Here is a 19,923-nt window from a genome sequence, read left to right on the forward strand (position 1 = left end):
TATGGAACAGAGGGAAGAAATGCAATAAAAAATTAAAATTATGAAGAACATCGGGATGGGGGTCGTAATGGGCTCATCAAAGTCTGTAGGCTAGAGTTGAGTATGATATAATGAAGTCACTATTTGTGCACTGGTTCATTCATTCATCTTTTGGCACATTCCTATTGAGCACCAATTATATATATTGGTCAGTTTTCTAAGAGGTAGTGATGCACAGAGCGTAAAACAATCAAGATTCCTGAGCTGGTGAAGCATAACTTTAGGAAAAGAACTGAATCACTAATAAAGAACCAGATATTGTTAGACATCAGTTTTCTATTAAAAGGAAGTTTAGTGGATGAAGATTAATGTGAGTGTTTTTTATTTTTTGTTTTTAATAGAGTAACCAGAATACACCTTTCCGAGGAAATGACCTTTGAGCAAATGTAAAGGCAAATAATGTGATATTTGGAGAAAACTGCTCATGCAGAGAGAACAGTGATTATGTTGATCTCAGGCTGAGAATGTTAGATGTGGTATGTGTTTGGAAAGGTTGGAGTCCAACCAATCAGCCTTTTTCAATTTAAAGATCCAGCATTGTGTCTACAGTGGTGCAGGTTCATTCCCTAGCCTGGTTCAGTGGGTTAAGGATCCAGTGTTGCTGCCGCTGTGACATAGGTTGCAACTGAGGTTTGAATTCTGTCCCTGGCCTGGGAATTTCCATATACTGTGAGTGTGGCAAAAAAAAGAAACTCTTAACACAAGATTCTGCTCATCCATGACAGTTTTTAAAGGGAGAAATGGAGATGGGGTGGAGAAGAATCTCAGTGAATCATAGGGAGAGTTGGGTTTTGCATCATTGTCCATTGCACACAGACTGTCTGACTCTTTTCAGATGTTATCTTGCTCCTGTGACCTGCCTGCAGGATTGCTAAGGGGACTGTTGAGGGTGGAGAGAGAGTAATTTTTAACTGCTTATTTCTTCTCTTTCTTCTTTTTATCTAAGAAAAGAATGAGCAGGTTAGACAAGGCATGGTGTGCATTCAAAAGAGCGTTAAGTCAGTAGTTACTTTCAGTTGCTTAGGGATCTCATTTCTATAATTAGGTCATTTTAAGGTTAGAGGGGAGCAGAAATGGACCAACAGGAAAGGGGCAAAAGAGTTGCTTTCATATTGGTTGGTAAATAAATGAGTGAGTGTTTTATAAGAAATAAATTTTATATCAGATGATATCCCTTATATGTGGAATCTAAAACATGGCAGCCATGAACCTATCTACAAAACAGAAACAGACTCACAGACTTGCCAAGGGGGAATGGGGAAGGGGTGGGATGGATGGGGAGTTTGGGGCTAGAAGACTCACACTATTGCATTTAAAATGGATGAGCAATGAGGTCCCACTGTATAACATAGGTAAATATATCCAGTCTTTTGGGATATACCATGATGGAAGATAATATAAGGGAATGTGTGTGTGTGTGTATATGCGTGTGCATATATATATTGCTAGGTCCCTCTGCCGTACAGCATAAATTGGCACAGCATTGTAAATCAACTATACTTTGATGTTTAAAAAATTTTCAAAAACTTAAAAAAAGAAATCTTAAGGGGCAAAAAGAAAACTATGATAATTTCAACATGGCAAGTTTCAAATTTACAGTATCTTGATTTTACATGCTTTACTAAGTCAAATTCTACAACCATTTTGCCAAGTATAGAAATAAAATTTGATCAAATTTCTTTCTCTTGTGGTATCTGAAACTTCTGTCAGAATAATATGAATATATGATGAATAAAATAAAGGAAAGCCTTTCTATATTCTTAAATCCGAGTAGAATCAAGGAACAAAACGTATAGCATTTTATTTGGGCATATACAAAATAACATACAGCTATGGAAGATAAATTAAAACACTGCAATATATAAAACAGAAGTCATATTTCCTGTGTCAGCCCTGCAATACAGAAATAATCATTAACGATGGCTTTGATACTTACATAATAAGTTTCACAACTGAGTCTTCTGTAATTCAAACTGAATGCAAAATTCTGTTTCCTAATGTTATTATTTAAGTATAGGACATGCACTTTTGCATTTTATTGCAGAGTTTTCAGAACTAAAATTTTCAAATGGAGGTAATAATTCAACTGATATTTAATGTTAATATTTTTATATTTTTTGGTATCATTATAAGTAATGCTAAGATTAACAACTTTTTCTTCCCCTTAAAGTCAAAATTCCATGCTATATTTTCTATGATTCTTTCCTTGTTTTTTCCCAAGTGAAAGGGATGCTATTTCACTTAAACATTCTTAACCTTTTTATTCTGCTTCCTCAGGTTATTTGCATGCATGAATTATCTCTTGTAGTAGGAGTAAAACAATTGTTAGAAACTTCAATTATTTAGTACATTCTAAGTAGTCTCTAAATATTTGTTAAATAAATGTCAAAAGGAAGAATGGCTAAGGAATTTAATGATTTCTTTCAAAAAATTTATCTTCTGTTTCCAAGACTCATTGTCAACATAGTCACTTATTTTGACAATTGCCCACGAGATATTTCCTTCAGTTTAAATGCAGAGTCGTTGAAATTCAAACCTAAGTTCATTGAGCAAAAGTCCTTATAGTTGTCAGAAATACAACTTAACTAAACATTAGCCTTGGAAAAATAAATTTGAACTGGCAGCCAATGCACAAAATTGCTAATTGTTCTCACTTGACTGTGTATCTTAGTTGGTATTTTGTCTTTCACTACATGAAATGCATGTAGATAGTGAATCTTCTGTCTTTCTAGTATTATTTAAACTTTAGCTTCTGAATCATTCAAAAGCATAGTTCACAAGTCATATATTGTGTTTCAGTTATTTAAAGTATAACATATTAATTGATTTCTGTCTATATATTTATACTCTATCTAGGTATCTATATACTGTCTATTGATTACTACAATATTTTTATTCATTATGCATTCCTGCAGTCAAATAGTATTTCTGGAATGCATGTGGTGGCCTTGAACATAGGACATTGGAAATGTGGTTTGTATTCAAGCAGTGGTTCTCAGCCAGAGATGATCATGCCCCCCACACATACACCTTGGGCCTTTGACAGTGTGTGGAGACGTTTTTGGTTGTCTGTCTGGTGAGTGATGGGAGCTACTAATATCTAACGGTTAGAGGATCAGGAATGCTGCTCAATGTCCTGCAGTTCACACAATAGTTATCTGGTCTAATGCATCAGTACCACTGAGGTTAAGAAATCATGTCTTGCAGTTCATAACGTGGCCCAGCGGGTCAGGAATCAGACTGCAGCAGCTTGGGTCACTAAAGAGGTGTGGTTCAATCCCTGGCCTTGCACAGTGGGTTAAAGGATACAGCATTGCCCCAGCTGCATGAAGACTCTGTCCCTGGCCTGGAAACTTCATATGCCATCAGTATGGCCATAAAGGAAAAAAAAAAAAAAGAAAAAGAAAAGAAACCATGACTTAAATGATCTTACAATTTCAGAATAGGAAGCAGGCATTATTATTTCAGTGGAATGAAGATTATAGTAAGTACCAAGGAGAAGTATTTCTGGCAGGGATACAAAGGAAGATGTTGTCAACTTTCCCTGGAAAAGACTGAAAGATTTGAGAAAGTGAGGTAGAGATGAAGATGAGGAGAGGGGACAAGGAGAAATAACTTCAGGGAGAAGAAATAGTTTGAGCAAAGTTGGAAACATAACGCTACAAATGTCAGTTAAACTGGAGTTCATCGTGGTGATGCGGATCCTTGTGAAAAATAAGGCTAGACCAGTAGGCCAAGGCTCTTACAGGAATATTCGTTTTTGCAACTTAAAGAGTTTGGACTTTATTCTATAGGCAAGGGGGGAATCCATTGAAAAGATCCATGGGATCAAAGAGTATGAATTAGTTATTTAAAACAAGAAAAAGAATGAAAATACCTCTGGCAGCCAAGAGAATACTAGAGAAGGACAAAAATGATTAGAGGCATGGATGTTAATTTGGCCAGTGGGACAAGTTAAAAGTTCCAAGAAGCTGCTCTATCTCCCTAGAAGTGGGATTTGATGGTTGCTCCTGTGAAATGATAATGCTCAGAAGGCTGGGTAGATGGAATTTGCCTTTCCATTGAATGTGGAGGTTAAGATATCAAATAGGAATTTTCAAAAATGAGTTACTTATAACATTTCAGGAGACTGAAATATTTAAATTTCTGAAAATATTTAACTGTTACATAGAGAAAGAGAAATCAGCTTTGGCATATTATTATAAGCAGTCAGAGATATGATGTGGACAAAAAAGTGGCATAATGACATACAAGGAAAATATGAGACATTTGGTCATTACTTGAAATTAAGCTGATGCAGAAGAATTTCATTTCCACTCCAAATAAAATTATGAAAGAAGTGTTTTTTGAAATACATAGGGTAAAAGTCAAGAAAGGGATTCCTTAAATTCCAGAATGAAGAAATATTTTCAAGATAAGATCAATAGGAGTTCCTGTTGTGGTGCAGTGGAAACAAATCTGACTAGAGTTCATGAAGATGTGGGTTCCATTCCTGGCCTCGCTCAGTGAGCCAGGGATCTGGCATTGCTATGAGCTGTGGTGTATGTAGGTTGCAGACATGGCTTGGATCCCATATTGCTATTGCTGTGGCTATGGCCGACAGCAGAAGCTCCGATTTGACCCCTAGCTTGGAAACTTCCATATGCTGCCGGCTCTAAAAAGCCAAAAGAAAAAAAAATCAATAATCAGAGGCCCCAATTTCCCAGTGTCTGAACTGGGAAACAGACCTTAAATACTGGGTCTGATATTTTAGTACCCTCAGAGAGCAGTGCGGGTCACAAGCTTCATACACAAGGAGACTGAATGTGTATTAGCCACAAAAAGCTTTGAGACAGGAAGGTATTCTACTCTGTCCTTGAAAGCAAAATTCTGACCACTAGCCATGAGTGAAAATGAGTCAAATGTGACAAACATGCAACATGAAACATCTTTAAGCAAATATGTGAGTTCCAAATTTATAGTATTTATGTGAGAATGGCAAGTTGAGAAATTAACAAAATTCTAATATAAACTCAGACCATGACAACAGTAAAGAAGTGACTGTGAACTGGCACTCAGTGAATGTTGCTGCAAATGGGGCTCTTGAAGGACCCCTGTATACGTCAGCTTGGGCTGTCATGACAGTACCACAGACTGGGTGGCTTAAACAACAGATATTTATTTTTGCTCACAGTTCTGGAGGCCGGAAGTCCAAGATAGTGTTGGTAGGGTTGGTTTCTGGTGAGGCTTCTCTTCTTGGCTTGCAGGTGGCTGCATTCTCACTGTGTCCTCACACGGGGTTTCCTCTCTGTGCGTATTCCTGTTAACTCATCCTCTTCTTATGAGAATACATGTCTCACTAGATTAGGACCCTAACTTTAGGACCTCTTGAAAAGCCTTAGTCTTAATTACTTTAATTACCTTGTTAAAAACCCTGTCTCCAAATGCAGTCTTATCAGGGGTGAGGACTTCAACTTATGAATTTTGAGAAGACAATTCATTTCATAAACTCCATGAAGATTGCTTAAGAGTAAAACAGTCAAGTCAGAAAATTTAACAAAAAGAATTCACGCCCTAGAACTAAAAATAATAGAACTATCCAGAGGAGACATTAAAATAAATGTATAAAGGTTTAAATAGATAAAAGAAGATAAATAACCACCTCAAAAAAATAATAACCTTGAAGAAGGACCCCAGTCTTGAGCTAGGGACATATAAGTGATATGGTTCAGAGATTGTGAGCAAATGCATTTGGTAAACATGTAGATAAGTGTAAGTAAGTGTAAGTAAGTTGGAAATAGATCTGATTAAGTTAATCAGACATGCAGCATGGGTGTAAAAATACAAAGAATATAAAATAACATACTACAGGAAACATACAAGATAATTTTTAGAAAGGGAGGAGAAAGAAAAATGAAAGACACATTGGCTTATGATTTTCCTGGACTGAAAAGAGATATCAATCTTTAGAATGATTGTTCTAAAGTATAGCACATACTTGACAGAATGATCAAACACAAATCTGCACTAGATATATTGCCATAAAGCTTCAGAACTCACATAATCAGAAAAAATCTTGAAAGCAATCAAAGATGAAATATATATTACAATCAAAGGAATAAAAATTAAAATCACAGAAGATGTCTCACAGTCATGATGGAGATAAGAAACCTAACGAATGATAAGAGTAGATGTGAAATACTTATCAACCTAGAATTCGATACTTAGTCAAAGTGTAATTCAGGGGTGAATCTAAATCTTTAAAATAATCATAACAATGCTGTGACAATGAATGATTCATAGACTCTCGCCAAAACAAAACAAAGCAAAACCAGAGCATGAAAATCAGGAAGAGGAAATTGAATACCCTCCTTTCTAAATAAGGATGAGATGGTTAGGAAATACTTTGATAAATGCATAGGTGAATGTATGCAAACATGGACAGTTAGAATGCAGGTTGATAGACACATAGATGATGAATATTATTAATTTCTTGGACATTTTAGACCTGGTATTTTACAAGACACAAACAAGACAATTTCATGTGGTAGATTATAGAAAGAAGTTTATTGTAAATACACTCTGAAGGCATCTTTGTTTTGAGGTTTGTTTTTGGCTCTGACTTTGGCATGTCAAAGTTCCCAGGCCAGGGATCAAACCCGAGCCACAGCAGTGACAACACCAGACCTTAACCATTAGGCACCCAGGGGATGCCTCTAAAGCCTTCCTTGGTTTGGGAAGAGATTAAACATATCTTTTAACCCTTACTAAGTGTACATGTTTAAAATTTACAAGTGAACACCAACAGAAGAGAAAGACTATTCAATATTCAGTCAAAGAAAAGGAAAAGGAGGAAGGGATAAAGAAGTTGGTATCAGTCTAACAGCAGGATAAATAATTTGGATGTAAAAGATAAAGACCAACTAGGGTAAAATGGTTTCCTCTGTGGAGCAAAGGGGATAAAATTTGGGAGAATTACAAATTGGGCTTTAAATCTTTTCCAATGTATCACTTCTGGAAAAATAATCCAATAGAGCAAAATAACGTATTAAATCTGTGGATAAGCAGGATTTGTTAATTGTAACAATCAGTATATTTCTGTAAGTTTTAAATATGTAATTACCATAGTAACAAGTTTACAGATGTACATTGGTATCAGAATGAACTGTGTTCTTCTCCCATTCTTCATAATTACTATGTAACTTGGGTAAAATCATTCCAGTTCTTTAGGTTCCACTTGTTTAATTTTTAAATGTGTACAATATTATGATATTCCCTTCCTTTCAGGGTTGTTTTAACAGTATGAAGTGTATGGTACAGTACTTGGAGGAAATATATGGAAACTGTTGGAAATTAAATAGGTTATTTCATGCAGCAGCATCAAACCAAGAAAAGAAAATTTTTAAAAAGGGAAAAGAGGTATCACGTGTTTCACATGCAAGCAAAATGTTCAAATTACTGATAGTGACCATTGGATTTAACTCTAATGAGGTCACTGATGAGCAGTTTGGGAAGCTTGGTGAGAGCTGGAAACTATGGGTTAGAGCCGGAAAAAGTCGGACTGATAAGAAAAAGCTTGCAGTATATTGTTTGAAACAAGAAGGCAAGGAAAAATCACCTACTTATTTATAGAAGCAAGAGAGAAAACAGGAGTTTTAAAAACGGCAGGCTGCAAATGGGAAGTATTTTAAGTAGTTTGGTTGTGGAGAAAAATGGGTCAGTGACTAGACGTAGACAGAGGGTGTGTGTGTGTGTGTGTGTGTGTGTGTGTGTGTGTGTGTGTGTGTGTAATGGTGGTATCCGGGCATGTTAACACACTGAAAGGAAAGGTCCAATAGTGAGGGGGAAGGTGAAAAACATAGGTGCAAAAGTAGGGCACGGATGGATTAAGGTCCTAGAAGAGACAGTAGGGATGGGACTCAAGAACACAGGTGGGAGTTCCCGTCTTGGTGCAGCGGAAACAAATCCAACTAGGAACCATGAGGTTGCGGCTTCAATTGCTGGCCTCGCTCAGTGTGTTGAGGATCCTGCATTGCTGTGAGCAGGATCAGATGCAGTCAGATCTGGCGTGGCTGTGGCTGTGGTGTAGGCCCGCAGCTGTCGCTCTGATTTGACCCCTCGCCTAGGAACCTCCATATGCCATGGGTGCGGCCCTAAAAAGACAAAAGCCAAAAAAACCAAACCAAACCAAAACAAAACAAAAAACCCACAGGTGGAAGAGTTGGCCAAGCAAGAGAGAATCCTTGTCTGCAATTAGAAGAAAGTTGAATGTGCGCTGACAGTGATAGTGTTTACGTGTGAGAGAAGGACAATGAGGGAGTTTATGACCCATCCCTTCAAATTTATCTGTGAAAGATACAAGGCAATGTCCTCCATCCACTGAGAAAGAACATGTACTTTTGTTATTGTTGTTTGTGTGCTTCTCCATCAAGTGTAAGGACTCAGGCATCGAACTACTCCATAAGGGGTGCTTCCTCTGATGGAAAAATTGGATTCAGGCCCAAGACTCGAAAGAAGGGTTTTTATCTGTGAACCATCATTGTTTGAGACTTCAGATCACCACACTCATTTTAGAAAGTCAAGAAGGGTCCACTCCATGGAGGGGACGGATGTGGGAGAGTTACTGGCTCAGCCTTCGGGGAAATAAACAGGAACCAAGAGTCCACATTTCTGTGTCCTCTACAAAATCAGCTTTCCAAAAATAGATCCTACAAGCTGTAGTCACAGTTGAATGTCATGTTTCTATTATTGCAATGACATAAAATCATTAAACTGCTGCTGGTAGTAAAAGCAGTCCTATTTGGTAATAGAACTGCTCTGTGCCCATTCAAAGGGAATTGCATTTTAAATGACATGTGGAGAGCAATGACGGAAGTGGCATGAGGTGTGACTTCCCCTGTAATTTATTACACATTCTCCTTTGATCTTGCTGCAGCACTCAAGCTCTTTGTTCTACAAAGTGGTGTCTTACTGGCTGGCATGTACGAGCTCAGGTCATAAGAAGGTTTCACAAAATTTTTTTTGTGAGTCATCTGCTAATGCTTAAATAATATTTCCTGGATTTAAAGCACCTAAAAAAATATTAGGGAGTTCCTATCATGGCTCAGTGGAAATGAATCTGACTAGTATCCATGAGGACACAGGTTGGATCTCTGGCCTTGTTCAGTGGGTTAAGGATCTGGTGTTGCCGTGAGCTGTAGTATAGGTCACAGATGCAGCTCAGATCCAGCGTTGCTGTGGCTGTGGTGTAGGCCTGGCAGCTACAGCTCTGATTGGACCCCTAGACTGGGAACCTCCATATGTCGCAGGTGCTGCCCTAAAAAAAAAAAAAAAAAAAAAAGACTAAATAAATACATAAAAACTTTAAAAAAGACACTGAATCAAATGTCACTCTCAAGTTCTGAACCCATTGAATAATGGACAGGAAGAGGTACCTTCCTCACATAGTCAGGTATTAATTTGATTCGTAGTCAAGGTGTATTGAGATACACACTTGGTACATAAGGCCAAAATAAACTTGCTATCATCCCCCTACACCTGGTCTCTGACGCTTCATGAGGTGAGAGGTGTTGTTACTGAGCCAAGTAATTGCAGGTAGGAATAAACCTGCCTCTTACCTTCCAAAAGCGGATGGTACAGCTGCACTCATCCTATAAAATGAGCCATTCCTATTCTTGTGGGGATGGAGGTAGACGTGTAGGATTGGATTCTAACCAACACCTCCAGGAGAGCCGGAGGTTTATCAGTAGAGGAAATGCATCATTCTCTTTAGACATAGTTTTGCCATGGCATCTTATTCTATTAATTTTATTAGTTTAATACTGTTAAGAGTCTTACGGTCTATCACGTAATGAGCTTCTTAAGAGTAACAAGTGTGCTGACCAAACCAGAATCAAACGCTAGGAGGCTCACACACCAGGACGGATGGAAGAATATTATAGTAGAGGCATTCACCGCAGTAGAGGTCTATGCTCTCCAATTTCCCATTATACTTTAGAGGCAGCACACAAGAATCTAGCAAATCTAAGCATTGGATACCAGAAGGCTTTTAAGAAACTAATTAGCAAAGTGATAATCTGGCATGATTAAGAGCCAGAATCTATCAACTGCGCATGAAACAGTCTTAGCTCCAAGTCTTGTTCTGCCAAGTCTGACATCCATCATTAGAGAACATAGACCTCTTCCTTGACAGGAGCAGTGTGCTAATGTGTAAGTCTTAGAGTCCCAGCTCTTTGACGTCCTTGAACATGGCTGAATCTGGTATATAAGCCTTTTACCAGAATTGATTGCCTGAGCATTTTCGCCATAGCCGACTTCCGTGTGATCTTCATGAGGCCAACTCCTTCTTTGGAGACCAGTGTAGGAGATAAATTTTGGACCAGCCGATTCTTACTTCTCAATATTGGCTTGATTTTTGTCATCTTATCACACCGTGGTGCTTAGTACTGTGTATTGCAACATGTAACTATTGCATAAAGGGAACAATGCATAGATGAATGAATGAATGAATAGGAAAAAATATATAGTCCCTTGAGCTGTTTTTCCCTCATACCAATTCTCCATTCCTCATCTGTCAAAGGGTAGGAACAGATGCCTAGGCACTAATTAGGAATGGAAACCTAACTCTCTTCTATATGATAAAGTCCTCTTCTTTGATCTGAAACTCAGAATCACTTCATGGTCAGATAATCCTTCCCATAACAACCATGGAGTCACAGACTATAAGAGTTCTCTAAGTCTCTTAATGAAAGCCCTCAAGTTTGTCTTTAAGTTCCTTTTGAGATGTGATTTAAAAAAAGCCTTTTAGGAGTTCCTATCATGGCACGGTGGTTAACGTATCCAACTAGGAACCATGAGGTTGTGGGTTGGATCCATGGCCTTGCTCAGTGGGTTAAAGATCCAGTGTTGCTGTGAGCTGTGGTGTAGGTTGCAGACGTGGCTTGGATCCTGCCTTGCTGTGGCTCTGGCTTAGGCTGGTGGCTACAGCTCTGATTGGACCCCTGGCCTGGGAACCTCCATATGCCACAGGAAGCAGCCCTAGAAAAGGCAAAGACAAAAAAAAAAAAAAAATCCCTTTTATTTTGTAGAAAAAAAATCCCCTGGAATTAAATTCTAAATTCTAATAGTAGCCAACATTTTTGAATGTTCACTAGGTACGGGTGCTATGATAAACACTTGACATAGATTATCTCATTTAATCCTCACAGAAACCAAATGAAGTGTTTACTGTCATTATCCCTATTTGATGAAGAGGATACTGAGGCTCCCAGAGAATTAATAACTTGTCCAAAATCGTCTAATCTTGAGTAATCAAGAGTGCATGACCTGAAAGCACACACAGCAGCCGGGACCAGCCTTCGATTGAGGGGAAAACTTACAGAGGCAGAGCAGTAGCAGGTGAGCAATCGTCTCAGTGCCAGTTGCCCAGGGAACTGGTGAGCAAGACATTACACTTGCGTCTTGAAAGGTGGGGCTCATGGGCTTCATGTTTGGGGCAATACCAGCTCTTCCTCTGGGATGACTTGAGGCTGAGGTCCAAATTTTATGGTTACAGTTCTTCAGCATAGCAGAATGTAGCTTCCAGCCCTTGACTTTCTACCTCAGCATTTATAACTGAGAGTTATGCCAGCCCATTCTTTGCTGTGATCAAGGTCTAGGACCTGAACCTTATGTTTTGATTTTGACTTTCAGCTTGGTTCTGTCCCATCAGCATTCTATTAGGATGTCTGCCTTAGCTCCACAGTTGTAGCCAGTTTCCGTATCTTCTGGGTTTTAATTTCCAAATGATACCACTCTGTGAGGCAAAGGGGAATGACAACTGTCTGGAAACCTAGCCCACCAGGTGTCTAGTCAATTAGATTAACCCTTGCCTCTCACTGGCAAGCCATTAAGTGATGGAATCTTTATTCAAATAGTGCAGTTGGATGCCAGAACCTTTCTGGTTTTAGGTGATTTGCAGTAAGAACTTGATCTAACTACCCATATGTACACTTCATGTAGTATCATAGCCTACAGGACATACTTTTCCTGTCATATATTTTTTATTATGTTCCTCGTTGGCCATTCTAAATATGTCTTATTCACTTGTTTGTAGTCCTTATAACTCCCCATTCTGGTATGCTATGCTCTGTTAGAATGGGAGATTTAATTTGGTGGTGAACCATCTAAAGATGATATTTTGTTGACCAAATTATAGACTTTATAGAATTTATAGACTTCTCTACTGGGATGTCTGTTTGGTGATGGATGATGGGAATATTTTAAGAGGTAGGGTTCCTTAGAAGAAATGGTAAATCTGAATTCAGAGATTATGACTTCTGTGCCATGTATGTTCATCTTTAGGAGATTTGAAACCAGAACTAAGGATATTAAGAATTTGTCTATGTGTCAGTTGGGTTACATGGTTCCAGAGTTGTTATCAGAATTCTATTTATTTATGTCATGATGTCTAGTTTCACTCTTTGCAATAGTTCTCACTTCATATATTTATAAACTTTGTAAGCATAGAATGTATCGAACTAAGTAAAATGTCAATAATGTAAATGGTGATAACATCTTTACCACCAAATTATAAAGTTAATGAAGTCACAGGTGTAATCAGTTTTGCTGGTTGCTATACATACCTGGTGCCTAGATATGAAAGCAAAGTTTTTATTCAATGAATATTTACTGTTTTCATTAGAAAAGTAATGATTGATTCTTTTGCTATGAAAATTAATTATTAAATCTTCTGAATTGTCTTGGGATGTCAAGATATTGTTTACATTGTATTTATGTATTGATTTAGAGGTGAAAGGATTTTTCATATTAAGAATTCTTCATGTATGAGTAAGATGGGATGGGAAATGTGATTGTCTTTGTTTCACCACATCCAAATCATTTGGCTTTTCCATGGTAAAGGGTCTATATTTCCAAAATAATTTTTTTAATCTTGTAATTATAAGTACTTTCATGTGTATGGAAGTTGTGTGTGTGTGTGTCTGTCTGTCTGTCTGTCTGTCTATGGAGAGGGTGGTTAGTGATTTGAAACACATACTCATTTCTGGTGGTCATCCATCATTTTGGATATATAAGACCCCCTTCCTTCAAAAAGGAGAGAAAGAATGTTAAATAAGAAGGGACCAGAGGAATTCCTACTTATGCAGGTCTCCCTCATAGACAGTTATCCCATATCACTTAAAAGACTGAGGCCTCATAGAGTTCCCGTCGTGGCTCCACTGGTTAACGAATCTGACTAGGAACCATGAGGTTGTGGTTCAGTCCCTGGCCTGGCTCCGTGGGTTGAGGATCCGGCATTGGCGTGAGCCGTAGCGTAGGTCGCAGATGCAGCTTGGATCCCATGTTGCTGTGGCTCTGGCGGAGGCCAGCAGCTACAGCTCCGATTAGACCCCTAGCCTGGGAACCTCCATATGCCATGGGTATGGCCCTAGGAAAGACAGAAAAAAAAAAAAAAAAAAAAAAAAGAAAGAAAGAAAAAGGCTGAGGCCTCATTTACAAGCTGTATATCCTTGCACAGGTTCCTTCATCTTCCTGTGCCTGGTTTCCCCACTGACAGGGAATAATAATAGTAATGACCTTATAATTCTGTTGTGAAGAATCAGTGAGTTCCCCCATGTAAAGCATGTAGAGCAGTGCCTGGTGCAAAGTAAGCCCATAATAAACATTATCATTATTGTTATTTTCATATGCTACTGCGTGAAACATTGCCTTATCCAAGCAGCATATGCAAGTCAGAAATGAATGATCTCTGATCTTGTCTTCAGTGTTTCATGAATCTATAGAGAGCATTTAAGACTCCCAGAGTTGTGTCCTGGCTCAGTAGTATCGAACCCAACTAGTATCCATGAGAATGTGAGTTCAATCCCTGGTCTTGCTCAGTGGGTTAGGGATCTGGCATTGCCTGGGAGCTGTGGTGTAGGTTGCAGATGAGGCTCAGATCCTGCGTGGCTGTGGCTATGGGTGGCAGCTACAGCTCTGATTTAACCCTTAGCCTGGGAACTTCCATACGCCATGACTGTGGGGGCAAAATCCAAAAAGAAAAAAAAAAAAGAAAAAAAAAATCCACATGAACTCAAACCATGATACATATACAGGGACCACATAATGCCTGTTATGTCTTTTTTTTTTTTTTTTTTTTTTTTTTCTTATTAGGGCCACACCATGGCATATGGAGGTTCCCAAGCTAGGTGTCCAATTGGAGCTACAGCTGCCAGCCTATACCACAGCCACAGCAACACAGAATCCGAGCTGTGTCTGCAAACTATGCCACAGCTCACGGCAAGGCCGGATCCTTAACCCACTGATTGAGGTCAGGGATCAAACCATCAAGCTCATGGTTCCTAGTCAGATTTGTTTCCACTGAGCCACCATGGGAACTCCTGCCTATGTCTTAATGAAATTAGGTTTCCTGGGACCTCTCCAATCCCCCTTGAAATGTCCTTAAACTCTGAGAGTGGTTGGGCTCCTTTGCAGTGTTTTTTAAACTGGGGCTAGCCCAAGACAAACAATGGTGGTAGATGAGGGAACTTTCTCTGATAGTACCTCTGAAACCTCAAGTCACCAACTCTACATGCAATCCCTATTCAGCAGAGTTTAGACAGAGGAGGATGAGGTAAACCCCTGATTTTTTCCCCCCATCCATATTTCTAGTCTAATATTGTAGGCAGAAGATTAAGCCATGACATATGATGGTTCTGTTAGGTGACAGAACCATGGCAATGACTAGAAATTCCTATAGGCCTTGAAAAATGTAGCTTTTGAAAATTAAAAAAAAAATATATATATATATATATATATATAAAATATTGAAACACACATGCACAGTCAACTGCATTTCAGGAAGGTGTGAACATTTTTTGGGTATTAGTTGAAGGTAGACTTCTGATTTAGGTTTCTGTAAGCTTGCTTTGGTGCCCTTCTGCCTCTTTTCTGGGCCCTTATCCATTTGACTTTCTGCCCAGTGACCCACTCTCTGACTTCCTTTAGATAACTTGAAAATATTGACTGTACAGATGCCAAAGGTAAAAGGGATCTTCATCCTCACAGAACTCCAAATAGCAACTCTCTTTTCTCATTCCCAGAGGAATGATTATAATCTTATTTGGAGTATTTTCTGCTGTACTCTAATGTCTCCAAAAGAAGGCACAAAGTTTCTCATAAACTACATTTTAATGGGCTTTGTTAAAAAGCCAACTTAACCCAGCCACAAAGTGGAAACAACAACAAAATTTTTGACTTAATAAATGAAATACATATATAAAGCTTCAGATGTTTTTTAGTCAAAATAATATGATGACTAAGAACAACTATATGCCAACAAATTTGACAATCTGGAAGAAATGGACAATTTTCTAGAATCTTACAGCCTGCCAAAACTGAATCAAGAAGAAACAGACCGACTGAACAGACCAATCACTAGAAATGAAATTGAATATGTCATAAAAACACTCCCTACAAATGAAAGTCCCAGGACCAGATGGCTTCACAGGCGAATTCTATCAAACATATAAAGAGGATCTGGTGCCCATCCTCCTTAAACTCTTTCAAAAGGTTGAAGAAGAAGGAATACTCCCAAAGACATTCTATGAGGCCACCATCACCCTAATTCCAAAACCAGACAAAGATAACACCAAAAAAGAAAACAAAGTCAATATCTTTGATGAATATAGATGCAAAAATTCCCAACAAAATCTTAGCCAACCGAATCCAACAACATATCAAAGAAATTATACACCATGACCAGGTAGGGTTCATCCCAGGTTCACAAGGATGATTCAACATATGCAAATCAATCAACGTCATATACCACATTAACAAAAGAAAAGTCAAAAATCATATGATCATCTCAACAGACGCAGAAAAAGCATTTGACAAAGTCCAACATCCATTCATGATCAAGACCCTCGCCAAAGTGGGTATAGAGGGAATGTTCCTGAACATAATCAAAGCCATTTATGACAAACCCACAGCAAATATAATACTCAATGGAGAAAAACTGAAAGCCTTCTCACTCAAATCTGGAACAAGACAGGGATGCCCACTCTCACCACTGCTATTCAACATAGTTTTGGAAGTCCTAGCCAAAGCAGTTAGACAAACAAAAGAAATAAAAGGCACCCACCTAGGAGGAGGAGAGATCAAACTGTCACTGTATGCAGATGACATGATACTATACATAGAAAACCCTAAGGACTTAACCCCAAAACTACTTGAACTGACCAACAAATTCAGCAAAGTAGCAGGATATAAGATTAGCATTCAGAAGTCAGTCTCATTTCTCTATACCAGCAATGAAATATTAGAAAAGGAATACAAAAATACAATACCTTTTAAAACTGCACCTCATAAAATCAAATACCTCAGAATACACCTGACCAAGGAGGTAAAGGACTTATATGCTGAGAACTATAAAACATTAATCAAGGAAATCAAAGAAATGGAAAGATATTCTATGTTCCTGGATTGGGAAAATCAATATTGTACAAATGGCCATACTACCCAAAGCGATCTACAGATTCAATTCAATCCCTATCAAATTACCCATGATATTTTTCACAGAACTAGAACAAACAATCCAAACATTTATATGGAACCACAAAAGACCCAGAATCGCCAAAGCAATCCTGAGAAACAAAAACCAAGCAGGAGGTACAACTTTCCCAGACTTCAAGCAATATTACAAAGCCACAGTCATCAAAACAGTGTGGTACTGGTATCAAAACAGACAGACAGACCAATGGAAAAGAACAGAGAACCCAGAAATAAACCCAAACACCTATGGTCAATTAATCTTTGACAAGGGAGGCAAGAACATAAAATGGGAAAAAGAAAGTCTATTCAGCAAGCATTGCTGGGAAACCTGGACAGCTGCATGCAAAGCAATGAAACTAGAACACACCCTCACACCATGCACAAAAATAAACTCCAAATGGCTGAAAGACTTAAATATACGACAGGACACCATCAAACTCCTAGAAGAGAACATAGGCAAAACACTCTCTGACATCAACATCATGAATATTTTCTCAGGTCAGTCTCCCAAAGCAATAGAAATTAGAGCAAAAAGAAACCAATGGGACCTAATCAAACTGACAAGCTTTTGCACAGCAAAGGAAACCCAAAAGAAAACAAAAAGGCAAGTTAACAGAATGGGAGAAAATAGTTTCAAATGATGCAACTGACAAGGGCTTAATCTCTAGAATATATAAGCAACTTATACAACCCAACAGCAAAAAAGCCAATCAACCAATGGAAAAATGGGCAAAAGACCTGAATAGACTGTTCTCCAAGGAACATATACAGATGGCCAACAAACATATGAAAAAATGCTCGACATCGCTGATTATAAGAGAAATGCAAATCAAAACTACCATGAGATATCACCTCACACCAGTCAGAATGGCCCTCATTAATAAGCCCACAAATAACAAGTGCTGGAGGGGTTGTGGAGAAAAGGGAACCCTCCTGCACTGCTGGTGGGAATGTAAACTGGTACAGCCACTATGGAGAACAGTTTGGAGATACCTTAGAAATCTATACATAGAACTACCATATGACCCCGCAATCTCACTCTTGGGCATCTATCCGGACGAAACTCTACTTAAAAGAGACACATGCACCCGTATTTTCACTGCAGCACTATTCACAATAGCCAGGACATGGAAACAACCCAAATGTCCATCAACAGATGATTGGATTAGGAAGATTTGGTATATATACACAATGGAATACTACTCAGCCATAAAAAAGAATGACATAATGCCATTTGCAGCAACATGGATGGAACTAGAGAATCTCATACCGAGTGAAATGAGTCAAAGAGAAAGACAAATACCATATGATATCCCTTATAACTGGAATCTAATATCCAGCACAAATGAACATCTCCACAGAAAAGAAAACCATGGACTTGGAGAAGAGACTTGTGGCTGCCTGATGGGAGAGGGAGGGAGTAGGAGGGATCGGGAATTTGGGGCTATCAGATACAACTTAGAATAGATTTACAAGGAGATCCTGCTGAATAGCATTGAGAACTATGTCTAGATACTCAAGAACTATGTCTAGATACTCATATTGCAACATAACAAAGGGTGGGGGAAAAAATGTATACATCTAAGAATAACTTGATCCCCATGCTATACAGTAAGAAAAAATAAAATAAAAAAAGAAAAAATAATAATATGATGAAAAAATGTAGAATTCATCATTGTTTTTCAAAGTTTTTAAATCCAATGTGTTTTTTTTTGAATAAAAAGTGAAATGTCCCATATCCTTACCAAATATATGTACAAAATGCAATATATAAAATTTTTTGAAGATAATTTTGAGATGTTTTTAATGAAGCCTCATAAGATATATCGTATAGAAATGTATAGATCTCACATTAAAACCCCTGCATTAATTCAGGTTATTGCCAGACCCTTGCAATGAGTTCATAATCAGTTCACCCTACTACACAGTGAATGGGTTACAGGTTTGCCGTACTCTCTTTCTATCTACAAGGCAGAAAGATGGGGTCAAGTGTGACTAAAACCTCAAGATCATTTTCCTTTCATTTTAAGTAAGCATGACAGTTTCTCCCACTAAGCCATAGAAGTCCTGTTTTCTACATGATTTTTAAAATCAAATGGATTGAACACAGAGCTAAATAATTACTTGTTCACTTATTCTTTTGGTAGCTGTTTATTGAATACTTGCTGTTAACTATGAACCAGGGTGTTAGATGTGGATGGGCTCATAAAGGTGACTAAAGTGGATTTTCTGACCTTGAGGAAGTCATAGCCTATAAGGGGAGATAGATACTCAAATAAGGACATATACTGCATATACTGTATGTGAAGACCTTTTGGAGCTCAGAGGCGAGTTGGCATAATTTTATTTGGAATGATAAACAGGTTGAGGACACATACCACTGAATTTTGTCGGTTAAGTAGAGTTCACCAAAATGAGTGCATATATGTTGTTGTTTTGCTTGGCCAGTAATTAATTTTCTGATACAGCATTTTAATGGTTGCATACTGTGCCTCAATGTGAATATAACACAGGTAATTACATTGAGCTTTTATTTTTTGTCATCAGGCTAGTTCCATTTTTTGGCAACTGTGAATAGCATTGAGATAAATATATGTATGGTGAAATCATAGCACATGCCTGTGAATCTCTTCTTAGAATACATCCCTGGGAGTTCCCGTCATGGCTCAGTGGTTAACAAATCTGACTAGGGACCATGAAGTTGCAGGTTCGATCCCCGGCCTCGCTCAGTGGGTTAAGAATCCAGCATTGCCGTGAGCTGTGGTGTAGGTCGCAGACGTGGCTCAGATCTGGTATTGCTGTGGTTGTGGTGTAGGCCTGCAGCTATAGCTCCTAGACCCCTAGCCTGGGAACCTCCATATGCCGTGGGTGCGGCCCTAGAAAAAGACCAAAAAAAAAAAAAAGACAAGAGTACATCCCTGGATGTGAAAGTATTGGCTCAAAGGGCCAACACGTTTTTAAAGCTTAAATACATTTTCCCAAGCCAACATTATAAAAGGGTAGGGCTTTGAGGTCAGACAAACTTGAGTTCAAATATAAACATTCCTTTTGTTGGTTATGGACCTTGGGCAAGTTGATTCAGTTTCATTACTCTTAGCTTCTTCCCTTAAAAGAAAAAGGCGGGGGGGATCATAATTCTTTCCTAAAGTATGGCTTTAAACACTGTAGTATTATATTTATTGAATACCCCCTGTTTTTGTGTAGTTTTTAAATCTACCACGCATCTTTTTACTTTTTTTAAAAAAGAATGGGCATCATGTAAACTGAACACTTCTCCCATGCTTGTCAGTGGGTTATGAGGTTTTTATGTTGATGTGGGGCATTGACTCGAAGGGTCTGGATTTATTTTTGAACTCTTGTCAGCACTCCATAATT

The 19,923-nt window shown here is 38.3% G+C and overlaps 1 protein-coding gene across 24 annotated transcripts in view; it reads left to right on the forward strand.

Moving 5' to 3' along the window:
* LRRC4C (leucine rich repeat containing 4C) overlaps positions 1 to 19,923 on the forward strand; it is a 1,222,625-nt gene that overhangs the window by 213,859 nt on the left and 988,843 nt on the right. For 14 of the 24 annotated variants that reach the window (XM_085011418.1, XM_021085261.2, XM_085011406.1 and 11 more), the window contains one exon: positions 11,226 to 11,415. The exons of the other annotated variants lie outside the window; for them this stretch is intronic. The gene's annotated coding sequence lies outside the window, so the exon portion shown is untranslated. The remainder of the gene's footprint in view (positions 1 to 11,225; positions 11,416 to 19,923) is intronic. 24 annotated transcript variants of the gene reach the window in all.

This window comes from Sus scrofa, chromosome 2 (assembly GCF_054392235.1).
Source record: "Sus scrofa isolate SSC_HxYL_T2T_F1_AM1 chromosome 2, Sscrofa_HxYL_maternal_Yorkshire_Landrace_v2.0, whole genome shotgun sequence".
Taxonomy (NCBI): Eukaryota; Metazoa; Chordata; class Mammalia; order Artiodactyla; family Suidae; genus Sus; species Sus scrofa.